Genomic DNA, 11,718 nt, shown 5'->3' with positions numbered 1-11,718 from the left:
GAATGGTGGTTAGTCATTGTACTGATCAGAATTTATGAGTAAAAACACAGAAACTTATCACATATCTTTAAGTTTGGTTGGGGAAGGAGGCAGACTAGTGAAAGCAATAGTGACTGGTCATCCCAAGTGCTCCACAGGTACCCATGAAATGTAGGAGAAAAGGGAGACAATCATGGAACTAGAACTGGAAGCAATTTAAAAGCATTTAATCCATCTCCCTCAGTCTACAGAGGAGGAACCTAAAGTTCAAGGAGATTGTGTCTTGGTTAAATTTACATAGGTAAGATGCTCCCAAAGTGGAGTTTGTATCCAGGAACTCTAATTCCTGAGCCGGTGATTTTTTCCACCATGACACATTTTCTCCTGGTGAAAGGCTTCAGCCCCTCCAGCCCATTCAGATATGTGAGATGTTTTCAAATGGAAATGCAAGAATAGTAGTGCTGGTATTACTGTTATACTCACATGAGTATAACCAATAAGGTTATATTTTGGAAATCTAGTGGAAATAAACAAGACTAGAACAAATTAAGATGTGGATAGTGGGAATCAGCAAATGGAATTAGCTCATCAACAAAATGAGCATTCAAGCAAATTATCACTCTACAGAAACTAAGACCTAGAGATGTATAATGAATTGACACCGAATTATACTGATTTGCCAATAGGCATCAAAAGATGAGAACAATTTACATTTGAAGATCAACATTATTAATTAAATTATGGTGGAACTTCAAAATTTTAAACAATCAGTTGTTTCTAATCATACAATAACTATTTTTTAAATTTAATTTGAATCAAAGGTACTACAAAATCCAACCCATATTTTAGAGCCTTTCACTAAACTGTAAATAAACCAAGGAGGAGCCTGGACTATTAGACATACTACTAGACATACATGTAATGTTAGCATACTTTTAATGAGTGTGCTTTATCTCTCCTATTGGATTAGGAGTTCAAATGAGGACATGGATTATATTTTGTACCTCCCATCATGCCTAAAGCTGGTCCTTTTTATTAGCTACCAAATAAGTCCTTAAACAATATTAATTGGCTGACACATGGTTGGATGGTTGGATGGATGGATGGAAAAAGTTGGCACCCATCGTCTATTTTCTAGTTCCTACAAAGGAAAACTAAACAATGAATTAAAAAAATTATTTATTTTCCTATTTGTTAAAAAAAATCTATAATTCTTTGGATGGAAATAGTTCACTTAGGAACATAGTTCAAGAAAAATATGCCCAAATCCAAAACTCAGCAATCCTGAAGGATTTGGGTGTACTTGTTTCATTCCAAAACAGTTTCATTGTCAGCTGTTGGACCCTACGGCTCAGAAATGAATCAATACATTTTCACCAGAAACTAAGATACATTTGTTGAAAATTTAGTGAAATTTTAAAAGAAAATAATTGGACTGCAGTTGAATGAACAAATAATTCAGAAGTATTAGACTGAGGAAAACTGACAATATCAAGATTTCTAGCTCTTTTGTCAAAAATATGTTAAAGCTATTCCCTAGTAGCAGGGAGATATTTTCAAGTTGGAAATTTGAAAAAGTCACAAAAGAATAGGTGACCTGAGGAGAACTCATGACATGATCACTCCAAAAAATCTCCAAATAATGCCATAGGACAATACCTGGAGCGACAAAGCCCACAAAAGAACAGACAGATCATTTTCCAGCCAAAGATGGCTTAGAAGGTCGGCAGGAGGGGGCTGCTGTGCTGGGCCAGGAATAGAGCCCAACCCCACAGTCACACTGATACAAATCCAGTCCCAGGCAGACTGAGCCAGAGAAAGAGACCCCCAGAGCCTCTGAATCAGCTGCAGTGGCAGTGTTGTCTGGAACTAGGCTCACAGTCTGGTGAGAGGGCTGAGACCTTGGCAGGGGGGAGATTAAAAAGGTCTCTGCTGGTGCTGAGGCAGAATGTCGGTTCTTCACCCCTGCTGGGAACCAGGAAGAGGGCCTGAGTAGCAGTGGCCCAGGTGGGGGAGGGGCACAGGCTCACCAGACCTAGCAACCACAGCACACAAAGTTTTGTCTGGTTAATTGGCAAGTTGGCCTGGGGTTATCTATGGACCACAGAACAGACCAGGTGAGTGAAGGACCTGCCACTCCTTAAATCATACCACCTGGGACCCCCTGAAGCTTGGGACAGTTCAGCCTGGAAACAGTGCCCCACTTTAAGGAATTAAAAGTCAAATAAAAGACAGGCAAGATGAGCGGGAAGAGAAAGGTGAGGACCATAGAAAGTTTCTTTAGTGATAAGGAAATTAAAGGTACACCCTCAGAAAGGGATAACAGTGTCAGGGCTCCTACATCTGAAGCACCCAAGAAAAATATGAATTGGTCTCAGGCCATAGAGGTGCTCAAAAAGGACTTTAAAGATAAAGTAAGAGAGGGAGAGGAAAAATGGAAAGAGAAATGAGAGTGATGCAGGAGGGTCATGATAAAAAAGTCAACAGCCTGAAAAGTCAAATTGGCCAAATAGAAAAGGAGCTACAAAAGCTCTCTGAAGAAAATCATTGGTTAAAAATTAGGATTGAGCAAATAGAAGCTAATGACTCTATGAGAAATGAAGACACAATAAAACAAATATAAATGAATAAAAAATAGAGGGAAATGTGAAATATCTCCTTGGAAAAACGGCTGACCTGGAAAATAGATCTAGGAGAGATAATTTGAAAATTATTGGACTACCTGAAAACCATGATCAAGGTTAGACATCATCTTCCAGCAAATTGTCAGAGAAATTTGCCCTGATATTCTAGAAGCAGAAGGTAAAACAGAAATTGAAAGAATCTACCAATCACCTCCTGAAAGAGATCCCAAAAGGTAAACTCCCAGGAACATTGTAGCCAAATTCCAGAGCTCCCAGGCCAAGGAGAAAATATTGCAAGCTGCCCCCCAAAAAAGAAAAGAATAGGTGACTTGCTTATATCACTGATATAATCACATAAGTATAACTAATGGGGTCTCATATTTAGGAAAGTTAGTGGCAAATGAGCCTTGCTTTTCAGAGTCTCTGACAGGAATTTAACATTGAACATGGTAAAGCAAGAAGAGAAAGACCTACTAAGCCTACTTATGATTACCCACTCACTTGATACCACAAGTGCCTTTTCCATAAAGTATAGCTTACTTCCATCTCATTTCATCCTTTTCTCCACCCCTTGGTTTAAATAAAGAATAGTATCCATTATAAGAACATCTATTTCTCCAAACGATTAATTACTTCTAAGATTTAAAGGTTTGTTTTCTAATATTACTTGCCTGACATCCCTTGGAAAAAAATTTAGTGAGTAGGAAAAAATTAGGATTTACACTGGAAAATATTTTTCTCAAACCAGTTCCTGGCTCAGTGAGTCTAGAATTTGGAAATAGCTATGAATTTGATTCAATTTCTTTTCACTTTGAATCTTTATTGAGTGACTCTAGCTAGCTAAGAGAATCAGAGAGTGATTGATTATGCAGTCCAAAAAAATTTTAAAAAGAGGCAACTACATAGAATCCACTGAATGCACAAGGCTGAAGATACTGACCTACTTATTAAGCATTTATTAAGCTCCTGCCATGTGTCAAGTACCATGCTAGCAAATAGAAATACAAACATAGAAGAGAAACAGTCTCAGCCTTCAAGAAGCTTACACTATTAGGAAGAGAGAGGAAGGGAGTCATTTGGAAGGTAAGTCAATTCCATTAAACTCAATAAATATTAACCACATAACTAAATGAAAGGCAGAGTGCTAGGCCCTGAAATATATTGCCCTTGGCTTTGTAGGTACCTCACTTTAACCAAATGAGTTAAGGAACCTCACCCAAGATCCCTACAAAGGAATTTATTCAACAAATCAAATAGGATTTAAGAAAAACAAGTCCTTGCAAATGCTACTGTAGTGAAAGAAAAATATGTTCCCTTCCCCTAAACCCCTACTAATGAAACTCTTTTCTCCTGAAGGATAGAATCTATGTATGCAAAGAACAGAATACAACTAGCCTATATTAAGATGTTTTATTTGCAAATTAATAGCTCAGAAGCAGATGAGAAAATCATTCCCATTTTTCTGAATAGAACTGAATAAAACTATGACTTAGGAATATCCTAAGGGAAGTCAATAACCCCATTAAACAAGTTTATGGAAGAAGGTGAAAACATCTTAGCTTGCTGCAGAAAGGGCCTCCCTTGGGTCAGGAAGCCATGTTCAAATCCTCCATCCAGCACATATTCATTATGGGTGATCATTAGTAAGTTATCTCCCTGCTCAATGTCCCCAGGAAACTCGCTATGGCAAAGATTCTTAACCTGGGACCTGTGATCTTATTGCTGTTGTTTTAACATTTTGGTAACTGTATTTCACCATTATTTGTTTCCTTTCCAACCATCTGTGTGCTTATTTTTATGCATTTGAAAATATTATTCTGAGATGGGGTCCATAGGATTCACCAGATTACCCAAGGGTCCATGAAAGGGAAGGGGAGAGAATAAGCATTTATTAAGCCCCTATTATGTGTTAGGTACTATTCTAAGCACTTTACAAAGATCATCTAATCATCTCATTTTATCCTTGCAATAACCCTAAGATTCAGCTGCTATATGATTCCCATTTTATAGATGAGGAAACTGAAGCAAATAGAGATTATTACTTGTCTTGGGACACACAGCTAGTAAGCATCTGAGGCCATATTTGAACCCCAGATCTTCCTGATTCCAGACCCAGAACCCTATCTACTGTACCACCAGTCTGCCTTTTCAATGACATCCCAAAGCCTAAGAACTCCTATATATTAGATGGGTTGCCAGTCTAGTATGCTGGAGGGAGTTTCCATCCTTGGAGTTCCCTGATCAAGGTAATCACACATCTGAACCACCCTAGAAAAAAATCTAAGATGCATTTAGAACTTCCTAAACAATATAGTCAGCCTCCAAATAAGCATCAACTAAAGTATTAGGGTGTCAAAATCATGGGGTACTAAGGTTGAGGAGGATTTTCAGAAGGCCACAAATTTTAACTTGCATTTATATTCAGACCACCTTTTTGCTCATACAACCTTCTAATCAGCCTCAAAGCTACTGCCCACTTGAAATGGGTTAATGTGGAGCTTCCAGGCAACACTTGAGTCTGACCAGAAAAGTAGACTCATATCCAGCAAGACACAGTTGGATACTGGAGCCAAGGACAGAAGAGCCTGCCACAGGAGACAACAATGGCATGACTGACTGTAGCTCTCCTGGATCCCCACATTAATGTGCAAATGAAACACAGCTCAAGTGCAGAATGATGGCTATATCCATACCCGAACTAGGTAAAAGCAAGCCTCTCCTGGGGGCTTCCATCAGCCTAAGGGAGCTGGCCATTCAGGTACATGAAACTAATAATAAGCTATAGGGGTGGAAATAAAAGGTTCTCTTATGTGTCAGATGAACACTACTTAAATGTGGGTTTGGCATGGTTAGAGGACTGGAGGTCACAAGTGAGTGTCTCTGTAAAGGAAAAGGCAAAAAGCAACAGAATTTTTAAATTTGTTCATTTGCAGACTCTCAGAAACAAACTTTGGAAGCCATCTAGTCCCACCCATACTCAAAGAATAATCATCTCCATAACATCAGCAACTCATGGTCATATAATCTCAACTTGAAGACTTCCAAACACAGGGAGCTCACTGTCTTTGGAGACAGACCACTGCATTTTGGAATATCTTTCTTAGGAAATCTCTCCTTACATAACTGTAAAAATGGGGTCACAAAGAGTCAGATATGACTAAAACGAATCAACAACAACAACAACTTCACTCCATTGTCCCCAGTTCCTAGGAATGATCAGGTTTTAAGTCTTGTTGTTTTTACCTCTTGCACAACTCTCTCACCTATCCTCTTCTTTGCACTCACTCAGCCACCCCTCTAATCTATGTGCAATACATTGTGCTAGGCATTAAAATTCAATCAACTAATATTTATTAAATGCCTGCTATGTTTCAGGCACACTGCTAAGTATAAGAGATGCAAAAAGTGGCAAACAACAGTCCTTACCCTCAAGGAGCTTAAAATCTAATGAATTCTAGGAATGAACACTAGGAATACAAAGTCATAAATGAAAAGGTTCCTGCCTTCAAAGAGTTTACATTTTATTTGGGAGTGGGGAGAAACATTACATAGATAAATACATGCAAAATATATGTAAAACAAAACCTTATTTTGAATATTAGCAAGAGGGCAGGGATCATGAAAGGACTCTGGCAGGAAGTAGTATTTAAACAAACTATTATAAAGTGTTAATTATCAAAACAATCTGGTACGGCCTAAGAAATATAGAAGTGGATCAGTGGAATAAAATAGGTAAAAATTATATTATAGTAAGTGACTATAGTATATGATAAACCCAAAGATCCAAGCTTTTAGAACAAAAACTCATTATTTGACAAAAACTTCTGGAAAAACTGGAAAATAGTATGCCAGAAATTAGGTATAGACCAACATCTCACACCACATACTAAAATGAGGTCAAAATGGGTACATGAGGGGCAGCTAGGTGGCGCAGTGGATAAAGTGCTGGCCCTGGATTCAGGAGTACCTGAGTTCAAATCTAGCCTCAGACACTTGACACTTACTAGCTGTGTGACCCTGGGCAAGTCACTTAACCCCCATTGCCCCACCAAAAAAAAAAAAAGCCTTAATAAAATGGGTACATGATTTGCACATAAAGGATAATACCATAAAAAAAATTAAGTTAGTATATAATAGTTTATCTGTCAGATTTATGGACAGGGGGAATATTTAGGGCCAAAGAAGATATAGAGAGCAATACAAAATGCAATATAGATAATTTTGATACTCAAAATTGAAAAGCTTTTGTACAAACAAAAATTATAAGAAAAGCAGAAAACTTAGAAAGAAGTTTTGAAACAAGTATTTCTAATAAAGGTCTCATTTCTCAACTATATAGAGAAATGAGTCAATTTTATAAAAACACAAGTCATTCCCCAACTAATAAATGGCCAAAGGATATGAAAAAGCAGCTTTCAGATAAAGAAATCAAAGCTATCTATTGTCATATGAAAAATGCTCTAAATAACTATTGATCAGAGAATGAAAATTAAAACAAGTCTGAGATATCACTTCACACCTATCAGAATGGCAAATATAACAAAAAAGGAAAATACTTGATGTTGGAGGAGATGTGGGAAAACTGGGACACTAATCCACTGATGGTTGTAGTTGTGAATGAATCCAACCATTCTAGAGAGCAATTTGGAACTATGCCCAAAGGGTATAGAACTGTGTACACATCTTGATCCAGCAATACCACTGCTGGGTTTGTATCCCAAAGAAATCCCACAGAAGAGAAAAAGGCCTATTTGTATAAAAATATTGCTAGTAGTTCTTTTTGTGGTGGCTAATAATCAGAAATCAAAGGAATGCCCATCAATTGGAGAAAGGCTAAACAAGCTGTGGTATATGATTTTGATAGAATATTATTGTGCTTAAGAAATGACAAGCAGGATGATTTCAGAAAGATCTGGAAAGATGTATATGAAATGATGTATAGTGAAGTGAGCAGAATCAAAGGAACATTGTGCACAGCAATAGCAATATTGTTTGATGAAGAACTGTGAAAGACTTAATGATTCTCAACAATAAAATGACCCAAAATAATTCCAAAGAACTATTGATGAAACATACTATCTACCTCCAAAGAAAGAACTGATATTGATGGAACACAGAGTGAAGCACACTATTTTTCACTTTCTTTCATTTTTTTTCTTTTATTCAAGTTTACTTGTACAAAATGACTAATAAGGTAATATTTTACATAATTGCACATGTATAACCCATAACTAATTGCCTAACTGATTACCACCTCAGGGAGGGGGTAGGGGAGGGATAGAATTTGGAACTCAATACTTCACAGAAAAATGTTTATCATCAAAAACATAACAGATGCTTCTGAAATTAAATTGAATTTATAGTATTACAAATGAAACTGAAATGGACCTTTAAAGTCATCTCATCTGGAGCCCTCATTTTACAAGAGAGAAAAGTAAGTCTCAGAAAGGTTCAGGTACTTTCCAACAGCAATGCATTCAGTGATAAGATTAGAATTTGAACCCAGATCCTCTTTCCATTGTATTATTCTACTTTTACCCAAAGAGGCTGTGCAAAAGAAATCTCATCCTTCTTTCCCATGACAGTCTTTAGGACAACAATAATAACTGCCACTAAGTCCCCAATATCTCCCAATTCTAGCTCCTCAATGAGGCACCCAATTTTGCCTTTAGCCTGCCATTGATATAAGGGATACCTCTACTTTGGCCTCCAGAGACAGATGCCATGAGTTTCATTGTGCTGAAACTCATCCCAAGTTAGCTCTCTCCAAGACTATTATCACACATGGTTTGCTATGTGTTAAGATGGACTTGATCAAGAAAAAAAATACAAATTTCCTTGGTTAAAACTAGGGAAGAAAAGATAAGCAAACAGACACATGGTTTTGCTTGGGAAACAAAGGAACTAACTCTCCAAATAGGGTGAAAGCAAATAAGGACATGAGACTAAGCCTGGCCACTCAAGGGAGAAAGAAGAGGGAGGACTTCTTAGATGTGTAATAAGCAAAAAGGGGCATGAAATCGATGATGGCTCTCTTAGAAGATGTTTTAACTCTGGACTTGAGAAAAGGAACTTGACACTGTGACTCATAGCATTTATTTGCCAAATTAATTCACTCTGGCTCAGATATGGGTCCTGCTCCATAAGCTAAAAAAAAACAACTCACCAATGTCTAGAGGGAACACAGGCTGTTAAGCCTCCTGCATTGGTGAATTCCCTGCAGAGTTCAAGGATGGTGAGGTTTGCATGTGACACTGAGATGGGACTAATTAGAAATGTATAGACCAAAGAGTAACCTGAAAACTGGCAGCCAATCTGCAAGACCAGGTCCAGATGTTTGCCACCTCCAGCAAAAATTTTAGACTTTTAGCCTTGTCTGATGGTTCTTTTCTTATCTACTCCCATGCCACATTTTCTTAAGGTTGTGGGAGCATGGAACCACAGTAGACCTTGGAGAACATCTAGTAGGACTCTCTTTATCTCCTAGATGAGGAAACCAAAACCTACAGAGAGAAAGTGGCTGGCCCAAGGTTGCAGGAGAAGGAAATAGGAGGAGAAGGATCACAACGAGATCTTCTTCCCTCCAGAACCTGCTCTCTTTGCCAACCCCTCCCAAGTCACAGGAGATTAAGAACAAAGGGCTTTTTGCTGTCAGATGTAGTTGTGGGATTGCGTGTAGAAAGTAAGGAGAGACTTTAGAAAACATCTAGCCTGATATTCTTGTTCTGTAAACCATCTCCTTTAAGGTGGAATAAACGTCTGGATGAAATGCGAATGCGAGTGCTCGCTCTCTCTCTCTCTCTCTCCCTTCCCTCCCTCCCTCCCTCCTTTTCTCTCTCTGTTTCACTCTCTATGTCTCTGTCTCTATGTCTCTCTGTAACTGTCTGTCCTTGTCTCTGTCTCTGGCAATCTTTATCTATGTTGCTATCTCTGCTTCTCTGATCTCAATTTCTTGGTGCGATCTGTAAGGATTATACATCTTCTCTTAGTCTGAAAACAAGACAATGAGTACAGTAGGGCCTTTAGCCTTTTGAAGTATCTTATTAGGAAGAATTAAAGTAATGAAATCTCCAATTTGGGAGTTTTTGTTAATAGGATCATAGATCTTAGCTAGAAAGACCCTCAAAGACTAGAGAAATAAACATATATGTGTATGTATACACAAATGTATAGATTCATATATCCATTTATATTTATCCATATATGAGTCTATATCTATATCTGTATATAAATTCTTCACTGGATCCATAATCCATCACTGAAAACAATACTCTCTATCAAAGCTGCTCACAACCAATGCATGCAAGGTATACTGGTAAATGTTTAACAACTGGCTCTCATTGTGTGGCTGAGGGATGGGGGGGAGCAGAGGAATATGTAGTTTTAAGTTTAATCTGCATTATTACCATTTTATCCATCATTTTCTTAAATCTCAATAATCAAAAAAATAATAAATCAAGCCCTAATTATTGGTGTTTGATCATTTTCAAAATGTAAATGCTCACATTCAAAATTTAACAATCATCTTTTCAAAGTTCATTAGATCTACCTTGTATGTGTACAAATATACATGCATATATATCAACACACATGTATGAACACAAACATACATATATGCATAAATATATAGATATGTGTATGCACAGACATGCATCCTTTTATAAAATAGATATGTGTGTATATGCATGTTGATCTTCAACAGATCCATAATCTCATAGATGTAGACATTATCCATGCAGCTTACAACTAATCCATGTGTTTTCCTCTTCTACAATTCTTCTCCCTGGGAAGTAATGTAATATAGTAGAAAGAGTGCTATGTTTGAAGGTAGAGCACCTGCATTTGAATCTCAGCTTTACCTTTTCTTACTTGTGTGACCTTGGACAAATCATTTATCTCTATGGTTCTCTTTTCCCTTATCTGGAAAATTAGAAGGTTGGAGATTCCATCTACCTCTACTGCCCAAGGACCACAGACACTGAGCCATATCCATGTTTAAAAAAAAAGGGTAAAGATGAAAAGAGAACTCCTGTGATGGTGCTCTTTTATGAGAGAAAATATATATTTCAGTTGAGAGAAGATGACTCCCAAGGAGAAAGGAATTACTGCTATGTCAGTGAAGGAAGTCAATCAAAACTTAATTGATAATGGCATGGTGGGCTATGAGGAGACTGGAATGTCTATTTCTCAACTTTTCCAAACAAAACATTTCATGCAAGGAAATAGAAATTAGAGACTTTGTCATCTCATTTTCTGAGGGAAGTCAAAAGAAAAAAAACGCCTACAATAGAGCATTGAGAAAGCCAAAATTGGCCAGCAAAACACAGGCAAGCAAATAAAGTAGCCATGGATGTTGCTAACAGGTGAACAGACAATATATCTACAATAAAAACTTAAGTCAAAATGAAAATTGGATTGAAAAAAAGCAAAATATATTGGAATTCAAGGGCTGGCCCATGGTCATTTAGCCAGCAAGTATCAGAGATAAGATTTGAAGCTACATATTTCCTAACTATTTTCAAGGCTCTTTCTCCTTTACTGCAGTGCCTCTCCCAACATGCTAGCAGCTTTCTCTTAGGGATTTTACCATTCCATGGGTATCTGTTCAGCACTGCATCTGGCTGCTCTCTCCCACCTTCACTGCATGACTGATCTACTTCTCTTTCTGATCATACATTTCCTTGATCCATATTTTACATATATATTTATACAGGATATAGCCCTGTAAGCATGACCTTATCATATTTGACTTTTCTTTAATTGAAGCCGTTCCCTAATTGCTAAATAACCAAAGGATATATACTGTTAATTTTCAAAAAGAGTAATCCAAACTATCAACGAACAAATGAAAACATATGAAAAATGTTTCTTTAATAATAATTAGGGAATTATTAATTCTTTATTAACACTAATTAACTAATTAATACTAATAATTAAAGAAATGCAAACTAAAACAAATTGAGTTCTTCCTCAGATTAGCAAAGTTGGAAAAAAATGAAAAATTATCAATATTGAAGAAGATCCAGGAAAATGGGCACATTGATATACTGTAGTTGGAGCCATGATTAGGTACAATCATTCTAAAAGCACTTTGTAACTGGACCCAGAACTCCAT

General features: G+C 37.2%; 1 pseudogene; it reads left to right on the top strand.

Annotated features, from left to right (window-relative positions):
* Window positions 1-5,280: 5,280 nt before the first annotated feature.
* On the top strand, window positions 5,281-10,947 carry LOC122732136 (annotated as a pseudogene).
* The last annotated feature ends 771 nt before the right edge of the window (window positions 10,948-11,718 follow it).

Source organism: Dromiciops gliroides, chromosome 6 (assembly GCF_019393635.1).
Source record: "Dromiciops gliroides isolate mDroGli1 chromosome 6, mDroGli1.pri, whole genome shotgun sequence".
Lineage (NCBI taxonomy): Eukaryota > Metazoa > Chordata > Mammalia > Microbiotheria > Microbiotheriidae > Dromiciops > Dromiciops gliroides.
This window is presented reverse-complemented; position numbering and strand designations above follow the sequence as displayed.